Here is a 17,161-nt window from a genome sequence, read left to right on the forward strand (position 1 = left end):
GTATAACATGGTGAGGTGGGTTTCTTGTGCATCACCACACAAGCAGAACAAAGGATATGCACATTGTGAAATCATGCAAATGAATGCAAATCACGAACAGCAAGAAGTAGCAATGGGGGAGGAGTTTGCACATGCAGAGAGATATGCTGGTGACTTTGTACACAAGGTGTAGGACAAACCTATGTCGAGAGAACAGCCAAGTCTCATTCTTTCTAACGTTGTATTAATAAATAATTCACGATGGGATTTTTTTTTTACCATGAATTGTAAGATGACGAAAAAGCTAATAGAATACTAGTACTAAGATGATGCAATATGTTGACAACACAAAGCTGACGCAAATAATAGCCTTCATTTCTACAAGCCTGCAGTCAAATAAAATTGCACCCATATACATTTTTACTGGAATATTCACTCTTTATTAAAAATATATAACCAGCAGGAATACTGATTTTCATTAAGGCAGAATATACAGTCTATTTATGTTTCTAAATGTCGGTTTATATTAGTGATGAATAATACACCCTCATTTTTATTGAGTCATAATACAACACTGTTGCTTTGTGTCAAGTGACTTTTATTATGAATATTTTATTTTTCCACAAAATTCTACAATTAAACAATTCCCTTCAGTAAGAGTAATAAAATGAATATTTTCTTATTTAATCATAATATCTGAATCTCCACACACTCTATGACAATTGTGAGTAAAAGGAGGGTGCGGTCACAGAGAAAACATTGGCAATTGTGTGTTATGATGTTAACATTTCCGCATGTCTAATGCGACAGAAGCCGGCTCCTCAGCGCTCCTGCTGCGTGTTCTTCTTTGTATACGAGGTGTAAACTCAGGCACTGCGTAATGATGCATTAATTGCAGCCGGCACTATTCGTCAGTGTTTGGGCTCCTTGCCGAGGCTACTGAAAGGCCCAGGGTGTGATCGTTAATCTTAACAGATTGTGCACAACCACGTCGTGCTGTATTTTCATGTCTGATGGCATTATAATTTGTATGTGGCCCTTGATATGTAGGACAGAAGGAGCAGCGATTATTGGTGCTCCAATATGCTAAGGTAATATATATATATATATATATATATATATATATATATATATATATATATATATATATATATATATATATATATATATATATATATATATATATATATATATATATATATATATATATATATATATATATATATATATATATATATATATATATATATATATTTAAAGCATCTTCATTTTCAACAATTACTGAAATATTGTATATAGAGTATGAAGTATTCTCCACAAAAATGATGTTATTAGTACTATTAATATTTGCTTCCGCTCAATCTTAGAAATACCTCAATTCATTCTGATAATTTAGAACAATTTGAAAAAATTTCAAGTCAGGCCATATTACACACAAAGTCCCAACTCATCTAAAATGGCACATTTTTATTCCTAAAACACATACAATCCCCAAAATTTTATGATTAAAATGAAAGGTAAAATTCCAATTAAATACCGTTTTGCATTTTTCCCCTGAAACAATTTTATTTCTCATGATTCCTTTTTTCTTCCCTTTTCCAATTTGAAAATACTCAGCTCATTTAAGATAGATTCACTTCTATTTATAGTTACGAAACTTCCCAAATTGGTATAACTGAGATTTTAACATGTTTAATAAATAGATCTAGGGAATATAAAAAACATATTTCATATTAATCAAGTTTCTTGCCCCAAAAGTTGCATGTCCCAACAGCCTAATTGGATTGGATTGGATAACAACTCATTGTCTGCAACTGCATTCATTTCATTCAAACTGGCAAAAGTGGCTGTGGATGTTTATATTTCAGTGCCATTGACGGGTATAGACGTCCAATCCTTTTTCAGTGGGAAGAAGCATTGGAACATTTGTTCACGTCTAGAGCCGCCAATGGCAGCAATTGAGTTGAAAAGTAAACTGCAAGACCGTCCATGCACGGGGGCTCTCCATCTTTCGTTTGCTTTTCCAACCCGCCTCTTAATAGAAAAGCACCAAAACGAAGGGGAGGGGAAGTGAATATGAAAATGGAACGCATGCAGGAATCATAAAAGATGGAAACAAAGGGGGACAGACAGCATGCACTGAGAAGGACAGGCAAAAGATGAAGCTCATTTTCCATGGGCACCCAGTGACGTCTGCATTGCAGATTGCCCCCCCCCCCCCCCCCCCACCTCCCAAAAATAAAAATAAAAAGGTTTCCTGGGTTTAACGGGGGGTGGGGATGGATGTACAAGGGATGGGTTTATGCTGTCTGCTTTGGTACACTTTTTTTTTTTGCCTCTCCACCCCCACTGAAATATATTTTCTGTCTGCATCAAATGTCAAGTTAATTTCCTGGGTGCTATGAGCGATGTGTCCTCCCCTTCGGTATGTTTAGCAGGGTGCCACTGCGTGTGTGTACGGGGGGACAGGGGCATGGCAATGAGAGAGATGAGGGTTGCTGAGGGTAGCTTCTGTACAGTATCTATAAATTGGCTCCCTGTGAAGGGCTGGAAAAGTGTGTAGAACGTGCACATGCATTGATATATTCATGTGTGTGTGTGTGTAGGAATATGATCCAATTATTAATAGATGCTTTTGTCAGTGTCCCTGTTCCCATCTGCCTATCCCTATTGTGCATTCATACGTTCAGCTCCTCTAAAGGTTCATCTGAATCCAATCCTAAAGCACATACAAAAATGAATGCTTAGTAATTCAATACCCTGACAAAAAAAGAAAAAAAGTGTCCTGAGTATTTGGCAACAATGCAGAGGAGGGAGATTCGCTGATGCGTTCTCATTAACCGTGATGCATAGTTTAGGTTGGCGGTAAAATCTCAAGGTTATTACTACCGGCGCATATATTCGTATATAGTACGCATTTAACCTCTTTTCTTGCTGATTGGTGTCTTTGGGGAAGGTTTGCCTAGCCAGATTTAGGATGGGTGTATTTCAAATCATTGGATTGACAGAGCTGAATAGGATGATGCCTACATTTGATCAACATTGTCAAAAATATATATATCAATACACTGTTATGGAAAAGAAATGTCATAAATACTACACACACATATATATATATATATATATATATATATATATATATATATATATATATATATATATATATATATATATATATATATATATATATATATATATATATATATATATATATATATATATATATATATATATATATATATATATATATATATATATATATATATATATATATATATATATATATATATATATATATATATATATATATATATATATATATATATATATTTACATGTAGAATGTCCACCTCTGTGTTTGCCCCCTTGTCAATGGTTTATCTACTACTTAAAAGTTCAACCTTTTACAGAGTAAAAGCCTTTTTTTTGTAATTAAGAAAAAAAACTAAAGACAAAAGCACACACACAACATTATTATTATTGTGTCCACATACACAAACATCACATTAATAGGAAAAGTGTGTGTGTGTGTATTTGACCACCTGGATGGAGGTCTCAAAACCCTGCTTGAAAGAATAAATTGGCTGGTATATTATATGCATCGAGCTCATATAATGTTTTGCAGCAGGAATGTTTACATTAATAAATTGCGGACTTGTAGGGTTCAACTTTGTAGGTATGCACACTCTTTGCTTGTGCTTTTAATGTCTCTGGGTTGATAAAATGTTTAGGGATTGAGTTAGCTAGTTGAAGCTCACTGTGTGGAGTTTCATGTTCTCCCTGGGCTTGCGTGGGTTTTCTTCGCACACTCTGTTTCCTCCCACATCAACAAAACATACTTAGAAGGCTGGTTGAACACCATAAATTGCCCTTAGGGATTAGTGTGAGGGTGAATGTTTGTCCATCTCCCTTTGACCTGCGGTTGGCTGGCCACCAATTCAGGTTGTCTCCTGCCTGGTGCCCATAGTTTGCTTGGATAGGCTCCAGCACCCCCCGCGACCCTTGTGAGGATACGCGGTAAAGAAAATGAATGTATGAATAATAAGAAAATAACAATTAATATAATAATATAATTAAATGAATTCAAATTTGAAATCAAATCTGGTTTTGACAACCAATAACACACTAAAGTTTTTAATTTTAAAATTCCTATATTTTTAATTGAGTATCTGCCAATGACTTTACTAGACATCCAATCTATTTTGATTGGGAGGGCTTGCAGCGACCATTCACTGGTAGACAGCAGGTAATAAGTTACATTGGTTAATAAACACAAAATTATGTAAATATCAGCCAAAGATAACCCGATTCAAAAGTATATCCAGTTTCAAAAGATGATTTTAGTTACTAATTAAAATATATTCAGATATACCAGACCTTGTATGACAAAGAAATTGCCCCTTTATTAAAATATAAATTAGCTCCTATTAATCTCATTTTTTTCCATTCAATTTTTCATTTCAATAACCACACCCAGCCTCATTATTGTGTGTGTGTGTGTGTGTGTGTTTCATGTTTTATGGTTACCTCATTTAAGGGAAGAAGCAACTATAAAGTTTCTTTTTACTATATTTTTTTCTAAGGTTTAGTTTTCTTTAACAAACTTCATATGTTCTTTTTTTTTTTAAAAGATGCACTCTTGGTACCTATCTTAATGTATGATTTTAAAGAACAAGGTTATAATAAACTCCAATCTATGTGCTCTCATAAACTCCTAATCATTACAATTTACCTTCATTCTGAACTACCGTATAAAAGTATCTCATTGACTCCTTTTTGCACGTATTTGTATATGTAGCCAAATGTGTTGTAATGTGTAAAAAGCCTTATTGCAGAGGTGAGGAAGATGCATTTGTCATTCGTATTTATGCTGATGTATGCTTCTGCCTCACACACGTCACATCCCATAACCCAGAAAAATTACAGCAGTCCTACCTAATTACGCATATTCATGATGCTGCTTTGCATAGAGCTGCAAGCATATTTCCACAAGAAGCCATAACAGCTGAGGAAGGCAGCTGAGTGAAAGAGCTGTCAATCCACTGATTCACTATGTCTCCGCCACAAGCATCCGTTTGATAACACTCCCTCCATACCTCCATCTTTTTTTTATTTCTTTTATATGATCTGAGGCTATCACGCAAGAGAATTTCCTCTTATTTCTCACAGTCAGTCACACTGCCTCGGCCTGCGGGTTGTTTAAACCTAGTGGGGGAATTTAAACAAAGAAAGTAGCTCCGTCTTGGATCAGCAAGGTCATAATTTTCTGTAGAGACGCACATTAACTCAATTGACACTATTTTAAGAGCACAATAAGCATCCCGTAACAACTGAAAATTGTGATAGACAATATGAATTCAAGATAAATATGTGACCTTTGACAATTGAAAAAAGCAATGTTATTTTTCTTGCGTTATAATTGAGAAAAATCTAAATAATAGCCATGTGAATGATTGTCCTTTGTCACCTTGTGCCCTGTGATTGGCTAGCCATCATTTCAAGGTGGCCTAATGCCCGTGGTTAGCTTGGATAGGCTCCAGCACCCCTCTGTAACCTTTATCAGGATAAGCAATAGGGACAAGGGATGAATGAATAAATAAAAGCCAGGAAGTGACCACCTTTTGTGTGGGCAAATATTTTTTAGCCAATCAAATCCAAGTTTTCCAGACTGCCGACTACCCATCATGATTGAGTCTGTTTGTGTGGTTCGAACTGATGTCACAAAATGGTTGTTGCCATTATTGTTTTTAAACAATATTTTCAGCTATTGTCAAAGGTCTAGTAAATGTGTGACTTTCATAACTAAATACTTTGAGCAAGCATCATTTACACAAGGATTTTTATGCGAGATATTTTTCTTCATTTATAGGGCACTCTAATTCATTGGCATATATTGAGGCCGCTCGACTTCCAATGCTCATTTTCAATGGCAGCCAAATTATTCACTTAAAAAAATTTTTAAAACCTCTAAATGGATTAAATATCCAGCTCCAAAAACTGCAGCCTTAGCAAAAAGAAAATCCAAATGATTTTTTTTAATTAAATTGAGTTCAGAATTGAAAGGGAAAAAAAATAATAAAAGGGACATACACCCATCAATAGCAGCCAATTGGCTTTATGTTTGAATCATGTCTTTTACACTTAGAAAATATTCAAATATAGTAAATAAAATCATAATGAATTGGACTAAAATTGCTGTTATGACAAACAATGAGTAAATTAAAAATAATAATCTAATGTTGTTTATAATTTTTTTTATGAATCAGATCAATTGTAAGCATGACCTAGTATCCATAGATCTGAACACCACTAAATGGGTCATGTATAGACCACACTTAATTGGTGAGGGTTTTTTTTTTTTTTGTAGTTACTTAAAATATTCACTTGCCCTTTTGGGGTTTAGACCGAGTCACTCAAATGTTTTAAAAGGATCAAATTAATTCTTGTGAAATTGGCAGGTTTGACTCATTGCTCTTCAGAAGCATCTATGTAAATTTATATTTGGGCAGCTACTCCTTCTAAAATGTCTTATTTAACTTGTCAAAAATGCAGGTGATATATTAGAAACAGTAGTTGCACCTCAATGAAAGTCTAAATCAAACTCAAGTATGGTTGGAAATGAAATTATTTAAATAAATATATAGATATGCAAAAAAAAATAAAGGAGCACTTTTGATCTAAAAAAAAACAGAAGTAAAATTACTTCAAATGATTGATGAAGAGTATTCCTTGTGTTTCATTATAGCACTCTTGGAGAAAAAAAGAAAAAAAAACAATCAGACTTGGCCTTGCAGTAATGAAGGAGTGCTTTTGGGTTGTGTTGATGCTTGGGTAAACAGCGATTGTTTCAGTGCCGGCTTTCCAAACACGGCCAACAATGCTGCCATTGTCCCGCCAGCTCTCATTAGGAGGAGCATCACGGAAGAACTGAAGGGAGTTGGGTGAAAATGGGGCAAGAAGGGATGTCTAAGTGCGCAAGTGCATATGTAGATGGCAGAGGGAGGAGGGTGTAATAGGAGGCGTTGAAAAAGAAAAAAAAATGGAGGAAAGATGCGTTCTTCTGCTCATTCCCGTTTGTTTCTTCTTTTATCATCTTTTTTTCCATCCACATCCGCCCTTCGGTCCTTTGTTCGTCACTATGTCTGCATTCGGGATGGTGAGGGATGCTTTGCCCGTCGTGCCATCACCTTCTCCTACAAAGAAGGAGAATGTCAGGAAGAAAAAGAGGCCAGGGTGGGGGTGAGAGGCAGAAGGGGGTGAAACAACAAGACAAAAGGAAAAGATTTCCCTGCTTCCTGGCTTAATGAACACGGGCAAAGAATGCTCACAATAGAATACATTAACCTCACATTAGTAGAAGCAATCAATTAGCAAAAAAGGGAGACTATTTCAACTTGGGGATTTTTTTTTTCCTTTTTGGGGGTTTGCTGCTTTGGGTCCATTCACAGTAGAATTGAGTGACCCACACAAGTGCCATCTTCCCACACTAAATGCCAGGCCCCAAAACAGTTGCTCACTGATAAATTCCTCGGAAATCGGACCCGAGATCCATGTAGAATATTTAAGAATGGCTACGCATTAATCTGATGAAACATTATTTGTCAATTTTGATCGACACTGTCAACTATGTATTCATTGTGAGTTTTTTTGTTCTATTACAATTGCATCAATATATAGTGTTATTTTTTAAAAGATCACAATATGCAAGTAGACTTATTGAGAGAGGCCAAATATTTTCTTTTTGGATGAGATTGACAGGAATAAACATCCAATTCTACTTGAATTAGAAGGGTTAGAAATTAATGAATGACAGCCCTGTTAGTCCTCCATTTTGGTTTTATTTTTTAAAAAATCAAAAGAAATGAAAAAATAAATGAATTTATTGATTGGCTGGCCATCAATTTGGGTTGTTGTTGCCGATAGTTAGCTGAGTAAGGCTAAATTAATGAATAAATGAATGCTGTTCATTGCTTTTTTTACTTTAAAAAATGGAAAAAAAATAAGAAAACATTGGCTTTTAAGGGGCTCAAAATAAAAATTTGGACAATTTCGAGGTCAAGAATACCTTGAAAGAAATCCTTGGATATCTAAAATGGTTGTTGATTCATTTGCTAATTATTGAGTTATCAAATAATTGTGGGTCATATTTATTTATTCTATTTCAACGTATTTAAATGAATGTCCCAAAAAGAGTTAAGCTACAACTCTCAAGTTCTAACACATTCTACCTACCTAATACGACAACCAATGGGTACCTATTCTGACTGGTCTAAAGGTCCTTTGACAACTTAAGTTGAACAAATGCTGACAATTGCGAACCAGAATTTTCCACAAGTCCCATCAGCATTTCACATGGCATTTAGATGAAATGTCTTTATCCGTTTACGTCCGTGTTATCTCCATTTGTATGTGTCATCTGGGAAAATAGCTCCAGATAATAGCAGCAATCTATAGTGTGTAAAAGGCAAAGACTTATGCCCTCACACATGCAGGCACAAATCGATGTTGCTGTTATTTAAAGTAAAGCTTTGAAGTAGGGGAAGGGAAAATATACATACAATATAGGCTCTAAGGGAACTTCATTGTGCATTTCAGTCATATCATAATTACATGACTTGCCTGCACACTTTGAATGATATTTGGAATTCATTCTTTCTCCACAAATAGTACTAAATATTACCAGTTTGTGACTTTGTCTGTGTACGTGCATTTGTGTATCAACAACTCACCATGCTACTTTGAGCCATATAAGCACAAACACATGTAAGTAATGTTGCACACCAAGTGCAAGCCTCCAGGTTTGTTGGACAACATGGAATGAAGAGCCACTTCAGCATAATGCAAGATGAATGGAAGACACATCCCTATGTACATTCAAAGGAGCTGTAAAATCTATTTGATGTCGAGTGCATTGTTGGATGTGTTTTGTTGCTCTTCAAAGTGCCTTAGATGGGTGGTGGGTAGTGTTTTGACCTTTCAAAAGAAAACGATAAACCTATTTTCCATACATTCGAAGTGTTTGTATTCTACTGCTGTGGATTGCCTGTGTTTAGATGTTTTAAGCCTAGCAGAGGCAAGTGACAGAAGAATAGTAATGTTTTTGCTTTGAAGGGCAAATTTTTCATTTTAGTCTATTGTGATGCACTGATGGCAATTGGCGCTTTACAGAAAACAGAAGGGTAAAGGTTATGGAGATAAACAGTACTTGCATTCAGCCACACCAAAGTCAGGCGAATGAAACACTACGTCATCTGTGTTCTAAGTTGTTGACCATGCATTGCAACTTTATGCTTCGGCATGCCTTCCAGTTGTTCTCCAGGTTATCAAGCTTCCTACACAGCAGTTATTGTAGACGACAGCTAGTCTTGCTACTGGCGTTTATGCATGAACAAGTGACATGGCCTTTACCAGTCAATGGGTCTCTCTTCAGTATGTCAGGCTCCTGGATTCACTTTTTAAACCACCATGTCTCTTTCGCGGAGTAAATGACTACATTTGCAGTTCCTTGCTGTACTCAACCTGATCAGCCTAATGACCTACAATTTAGATTCAGGTATTCTATACAAAATAAACCTATAAATAGTATAATTAATAATCATATAAATGTCCTTAGAGTAAACTCACGTATATAGACACACACAATTTACTTGCCAGTTCCTAGAAAGAAGAACAGTGAAGGTTCAAGGTCATTTCAAGTATTCAGTCACCCTGGGCTCTCCATTGTCAGGGCACCACATCCTTTGCTCTCAAATGTGCCCACAGGCTGCAGCAGGAGCAGCGTATTGTAGGTAGGCGGGTGTTGAATGCACCACATCCCACTATCACGCTGGTCTGCAACAGTATATTGTCTGTCAGGTGAGACTAACGTAAACAAATAGCTGCGGGTGTTGACCTACAGAAGAATCACTATCATTTAGTAGCTGTACAAATATTGTCCGATTGCTATTTTCCTTTATAATTGCAACTGATTGCTTCTCTACTGTGCTGTTAACCTTTTTTTCTGCACTATTGTTGGGATTGAATAAGGGCTTATTTTGCTTTCTACTTAGTCGAGAGTTACACTGCATAGAAATCATAGAGAGCGATTTTTGTAAAGGTGAGGCTGAGCAGGAAGGAGGGAGACGGGCTAAAAGGGAGTAGCAGCAGTGGGTGTGATTAGCTCCTTTGTTGGAGGTCTGTTGAGCTTCATTGGCTGCAGAGAATAGCTTCCTAATGAAGCCAGCCAAGCTTGGACCAAACTTTGTCCTGAAGACAAACTAAGTTATGGTGGTCCGGCGGCGCGCCGGGGGCCAGACAACTGATATTCAACGCCCGGACATATGGTGCCCTCCATCAGGGCCTCTCCCAGCCACTTTCTCATGCGTCGTCTATTTGTGAGTCTTTGCGGAGTCGCTCAATCTTTTTCAGTTACTACTAAAGCACAAAGGCAGAAAACCAGAAAGGAAACAGAGGGTGGTGACAGAAAGTAAAGGTTGTTGATGCTCACTGGATGCGACATAAGAACGACGCCAGCAGGCTTTGTCCATCCAGATGACCCCGATACACAATTATTTCTGACACGTCCTCCAAAAGGGGATGTAACGGAGTAAATGACACTAGATAGCTAAAATCACCACGCGGCCTTTCCATTGGAAACAAAATATTAAGTCAAGTGGGACCAAGCTTGATTGCAGTTTGAGGCTAATTGTTTGGGTCAGGGTGGGAGCGTGGGGGACGGGCAGCTTCCACGTTTCACCAGCAAAGCGCTCGGTAACTGAGCTGGCAAGGGGGAGAATGGGCCCACTCCAGGGCCACACAGCGGGCTTGAGCAACACTTATTTCTACTGGTCAAACTGTCAGCCAGAACAACTTCATTGTGCCCAAAATTGGAGTTGAAAGCAGGGCACAGACTTGGGAGGAGAGGGGGTTGTTGAGGGGGTAGGAGTGAGGTAAAGATGTGGAGACACAACACCCAAGAGGAAGCGGTCTGTGAGAGACTGGGGAACTGGAAAAGGGGGCGTACTGGAGTAGTTCCAAGACCTTTTCACTGCAAAGAAGAAACATACAGGCTTTCCCAAACAAACAAAAGTCAGTGCAGCTCCAACCCAACACGGATGTTCTTCACAAATTGACAATGAAACACTATATGTATATTTATATATATTTATATATATATATATATATATATATATATATATATATATATATATATATATATATATATATATATATATATATATATATATATATATATATATATATATATATATATATATATATATATATATATATATATATATATATATATATATATATATATATATATATATATATATATATATATATATATATATATATATATATATATATATATATATATATATATATATATATATATATATATATATACACACAGTTCAATCAGCCTACCCTGCATGTTTTGGGGATGTGGGAGGAAACCGGAGTACCCGGGGAAAGCCTACACAAGCACAGGGAGAACAGTAAAACTCCACACCGTGAGTACCGACCTGGGATAAACCCTCGACCCCAGAACTGTGAGCTGATGCGGTAACCACTCGTTCACCGGGATACCAAGATTAGGTGTTTCAAGATGTAAAAGTCAAATGGTACACAAAAGAATACTTTACAAAGTGAAATACACCATTATAGTTATAAATCTAAAGTAATATTTCTCTGTTTTATCAGCAAAAACCTCTTGGGATTGCTGACACTAAAACCAATACAGATAAGCCTTGAACCACGTCCTTTCACTATTGTCTTCTTTCTCTCCTTCTAATTTAAATTTTCACTCCTGACAAATGTATGAAAACAAATTGAAGAAGTTAACTTTGTTAAGCCAAGTTTAGGGAAATAATGAAAGTCTGCGTCTCAGCGTGCAAGTGTGGGTGAAAATGTGTGCCTGTGTGTGTGTGTGTTTGTGTTGTCTTTGTGCCGTCTTTTCCTGCCGGCTGCTAGCATGTGAATGTGAGTGAAATGCAGCAGCTGAGAGTGTGCACATGCACACACACGGACGTTTGATCCAGTGAAAGCCCTGCAGCTCCCAGAGACCTAACAAAAGGCCTCCTCTATCCATTGTATGAGCTGTGTGTTTCCCAGGAGAACCCACCCAGAGTCAGAGAAGAGCCCGAGATCACTTTCCCCTACCATAGCTGTTTTTTTTCTCTACATGGCCGACACAAAACTCTCAAAAGAAGTGGCCTCGGTTTTTTTTTCATGTACAAGGCACAAAGTTTGGGAGAGAGGAAAAGTATGCATGAGCGTGTTGGTAGATGAACAGACGTATTGACAGACCAGAAGCAAGTATTTAAAGTTAGTAAGGACTGTGCGATTGCAGTTTTCCAACAGAAAGACAAAATGTAAAAATGTAGTCCAGCAGGTTTTTGGTAGATTAGGTGGTTGAGTGAAAGTGGGGGGGGGGGGATTTGCGCAAAATGACAGTAACAGAAACAAGGTTCACTGAGAATGTAATGAGTAAATAGTGGGCTGCCTGATGTAAAGTATTTTTTTACGTGGGAAACAAAAAGAGAGTGAAGCTCCAGCTGTTTGCCAATGTGGTCATTTAATCAGAGCAGTAACTTAATTAGTATGAGCCTCTGTAAGATGTTTTTTTTGTAAATGTTTGGAGTCCTTTCATTCATAGTTTGTAACTTGTTCATTCATTTTACTTCGCTTATCTACACGAGCATCGCGGGTGTACTGTAGACTGTCCTGACCAACTGTGGACAGTAGGTGAGAGACACTCTGAATTGGTTGCCAGTCAATCGTAGGGAACACTTGGACAAACAGTCATTCACACTCACATTCATACCTCCAACCCATGCAGGCTTGGGAGAACATGCAAATTCCACACAGGACGGTCGGAACTATGAACTGTGAAAGCAATGTGCTATCCACTCTACCATCATTCCACCCTAGTTTGGAACTTGCACAATTAATATTGTCTCTTTCAATGACATTGACGATGATCAAGCTCCAATCTTTTGGCTCTTTTCATTTTTGTAGTGCGCATTAAAAATAGTTTGGCATCCAGTCCATTTGAACTGAGGTATAGGATTGAATGAACGATTGCCAGCCCTTGGAGGTCAAATGTATTAGATTTCTAATACCCTCAAAAGCAGGAAAGGAGTTAAATAAGTGCCATATAAAAAGTTAAGAATGCCTTCACTATGGGGCAGAATAAAGAAAAATACTGCTCTCGTGTCATTTTATATGGCCTTTGGAACTATGTTAACCAGAATCGCAGGAGTCAATAAATTTGAACCATTGACATTTCATCTCTCCTGGCATTTTCACACAAATGTGAGAGCTGCAAGTTGAAGTAAAATAATAGCTAAAATTGAGATTATTGATGCATGAAAGGTTTCCGTGGAGTTTCTCAATCTGTAGAATTAAGCATCTGAAAACAAACATGGTATGCTGATACCATCTAATCTCTCCAACACCATTATCGTCTAAAATATCACCATACGCCCCTTCATACCACTGTTCACACACCCCCTGAACCAGAGATTTTTCCTTCTTCCTTCTGGTCTACATCTTTTGAGGTAAAGGTTCTGTTGTGTTGAGGATGAGTATGATGAATATAAGTCATTTTTCTGGTGTAACTAAATGCTAGACGCTGAACAATTCAATTCCAGAGAAAATCAAATATTTTTATGTTTTTCCTCAGTATCTTATTTTATAAGATTTAATTGCTTAAACTTTTACAGGGTCCTCATTGTATGTATTCCAGTAATTATTAAAGGTTTTTTTTAAACATTTTTTTTTATTAATAAAAAATGTGAGGAAAAATGTAGGACATTTCCCCTTATAAATAAATGTATAATGCTGTTGTAATTATTTCCTTTATCAGTTTACAACTGTGGAGATATATAATTGAGACCTGGCACGGCAACCACATTTGGGGGATCAAAATTTTAAGCCACATACAATCATTCATTCAGTACTACTTATCCCCACAAGTGTCGCAGGGAATGCTCTAGGATATGTTAAAAGACGATCTTAAACTGAGTTGCGTATTAACTTTTCTTGCTTTTATGCTGTCACTTCAATTTTCTTGCTCTTTTTGCCTCCTTGTTTTCAACCAAATTATTACAAAAACAAAACACCAGTGCTGGGTCTAAGTACCTGATTTCTAGGAATGTTCTCTTTTGTGATCCAACATCATTACATTTAAGAACACTACACACTAATTTAATCAAAAGGCATGACGATAGACATTCTTTGATGACTGCCTTAGGTCTTCTGGCATCATGCTCTTATTTTACATCATATTTAATCTTCAGTGTTCACATTGTGCATGCACATATCCATTGTGGAATGTGACTTTGTATGTCATTTATATTTCCAAAGCAGTACAGATAAGAGTAAGTTGTGGTGGGGTGGAAAGACCATGTATATGCACACACATGCACACACCCATCTGTGCCTTCAACACCTTTCAGAGGTGAGAAACTGTGCCATCATTTTCCCAAGAATAATTGACACTTCAAGTTAGCCTTCCAATCAAAAGGGATTATGTCTTTCCAGCATATGTGCAGCCACTGAGCACTGCCATATTGAAGAATATAAAAGGGAGGGCAAAGTGGAGGTAAGAAGGGGCGCGTCATAAAAGCTTAACCCTTTCATTCCTCCTTTTTGAGTAGAGGAATTAATGTCATTTTTTTGGAACTCCACATATAGTACTTGAAGATACGGTCCAGTAGGGATGGAAAATTTTAAGATAGCCATTGTAAATAGCAAAAAAAGAGAGTTTGAGCTCAATGATGAGCCACTACATATTCAACCGAAAATAAAAAGGTGCTGATGGAACGGACAAGGTTTGAAGATTTTTTTGAAGAGTCTCTAAAGAAGACACGTTGATGATTCCCAAGATTTGTATTACTCTTAATTTGAGGTAAACTGTAACAATAACCTTACATGCTAAGGAAAATTTGGAAAATTACCATTAACCTATCATGCACATTTTTGGGATAAAGGATGAAACTGGAGTCAGATGTAGGGCACACAGAGAGACAGGCGACCATTCAAACTCACAATCATTCCACCACCAGTGGGAATCAAGCCTGTACCTTCCCGCATTGAAGTACAACAAGTGAACCACTACACCAGGGGCACCATGGGTAGGAAACTATGAATCTATGTTTCCTTCTATTTTTCTTGGCACTTTTCCATGTTTATGCCCACTCATACTTCATATGTGTCTCTGATCACCCAGAGAGACGGTTTGCCCACATTAAACCATTAAACCAAGTGCAATGTTGAATTATTGATAATGGCTAATGAAAAGGATCAGTTCAGGATGAACTATGGACTTAACCAAAGCCCTAAGGCTAACACACCAACACCCTCTCTTAAGCCACACTCACACACATACAATTTGCATTCTGTCTTTTCTTATTTTAGAAAAACTCAATCTGTTTGGTCTTTCCACTTTCACTTTCCATTAGCCCATTTTCTCAACAACAACGTCCCAGAAAATATGTTGCTCATATTCAATTGCAAAAGAAGCAAGCAATAGAAGAAGCACAGCTAGGAACAGTTGTTATGCAAAGCTGCATTTGAGGGAGAATTTGGATTCAGTATTTGGGGGGTAGGGGTAGAGAATAGGGAGGTGTCTAGGGGTGCAGGCGCCAACCCCTCGGAGGCGCTCAGCAGCATCCCCCCGCTCAAAGCATGGCGGATGTGTCTGGGGGGTATCCATGACAACGCTGCTATATGCCAGATACATACCACAATAATGTGAATAGAGGTAGCGATAGTGTTGGTGATTTTATGTGTGGCATTAGCATGTCACTGAATGAATAGAAAATGTTCAAACTTTTGGACATTTTAGTGCCAATGGCGATAATAGACGTCCCACACTCATACCTAGGGACAATTTAGAGTGTCCAATTAGCCTACCATGCATGTCTTTGGAATGTGGGAGGAAAACGTAGTACCTGGAGAAAACCCATGCAGGCCCGGGAGAACATACAAATTCCACACAAGTGGACTGAGCTAGATTTGAACCCAGAACCCCCAGAGCCGTGAGGCCGACGTGCTAACCACTTAAGCTGCCCAGCCGCCGGAAAGAATCTTGTTTAATAAATCTAAATGAAAAATGGTGTGTTTGTGTGTAGGTATAGCAAACATAAGCAGAGTCATTTTTTGTTTTGTTTTAACATTTTCTCCATTTTGCATCTATGAAATTCCTTTATTTGCACACTTGAATATTTTTTAGCAACCATCTTGGTTATTTAGAATTGGTATTGTCACTCTTAAACTCGTCTCAAGCCAAAATTGTGAGTCTGACATAAAGCCATGACATTGTTCCATTTTTTACATTTGACAGCAATAAAAATATCCGATGGGATGACATCAATGTGAATGAAAGATTTCAAATAAACACTGTGTTATACTTTTCACCATCACTGAGGTCAAGAATCATCCTGACAAACAGAACAAACTATCAAATCAAGTAACACTTGCGGTTCTAATAATCTCACCAGGGATTGTGAAGAAACTCCATTAAACAGTTTCCGTAGGTGTACGAGAAAAGACGCCCCTTTTAGTGTCATAGGGTTGTAAAAGTTTTTATTTTTCTCTATCCTTAAATGTGCACAAAAGCTCACACCCACACACTCAGATGCATATCCTATGGGAGTATATTTTTAACCCTGACAGCCATGTGCATTTGCTGAAAGGTTAAAGGACTAGATGGCGAATCAAGTAAATAATTCACAATTGCTGAAACTATTTCGATGTAACCTCGGCAGGAATGGGGGAGGGAGCCCAAGGAGACTTACCAATGTTCTAACACATTTTTAAGTTTAATTTGATCTCAATTAGAAATGTTTCTCTTTCAAAACTAAGTGTTAAAACTGATGAAAAACACAGGCATCATGTATTCTTGCGTGTGTTTTTGCAGCAAAACTGACAGAATGATGAAGACTTCGCAGAGGGCGACCCGGAAAAAAACGCTGCAGTGATGCTAGTCTTCAGGCATACACTTCAAGGATATTCAGCAGATGGCAAAGGTGACTTTCTCCTTTTGTACTGTTTCTGCCCTCTTTTTATGCAGGCCGTATTTCACAAAATCCCCCTACTATAGTTCAGCAGCCTATAGTGGCCCTTTTACCCTAGAATTCACCATGAAACCTTCCATAAGACATTCGGAGTGACATTGCATGTGTCAAACTGTT

The 17,161-nt window shown here is 37.4% G+C and overlaps 1 long non-coding RNA gene across 1 annotated transcript in view; it reads left to right on the forward strand.

Moving 5' to 3' along the window:
- LOC144195891 (uncharacterized) overlaps positions 1-17,161 on the forward strand; it is a 36,344-nt gene that overhangs the window by 14,539 nt on the left and 4,644 nt on the right. The window contains exon 3 of the long non-coding RNA XR_013326179.1: positions 16,888-16,996. This is a non-coding gene — a long non-coding RNA (uncharacterized LOC144195891). The remainder of the gene's footprint in view (positions 1-16,887; positions 16,997-17,161) is intronic.

Source organism: Stigmatopora nigra, chromosome 4, assembly GCF_051989575.1.
Source record: "Stigmatopora nigra isolate UIUO_SnigA chromosome 4, RoL_Snig_1.1, whole genome shotgun sequence".
Classification (NCBI taxonomy): domain Eukaryota; kingdom Metazoa; phylum Chordata; class Actinopteri; order Syngnathiformes; family Syngnathidae; genus Stigmatopora; species Stigmatopora nigra.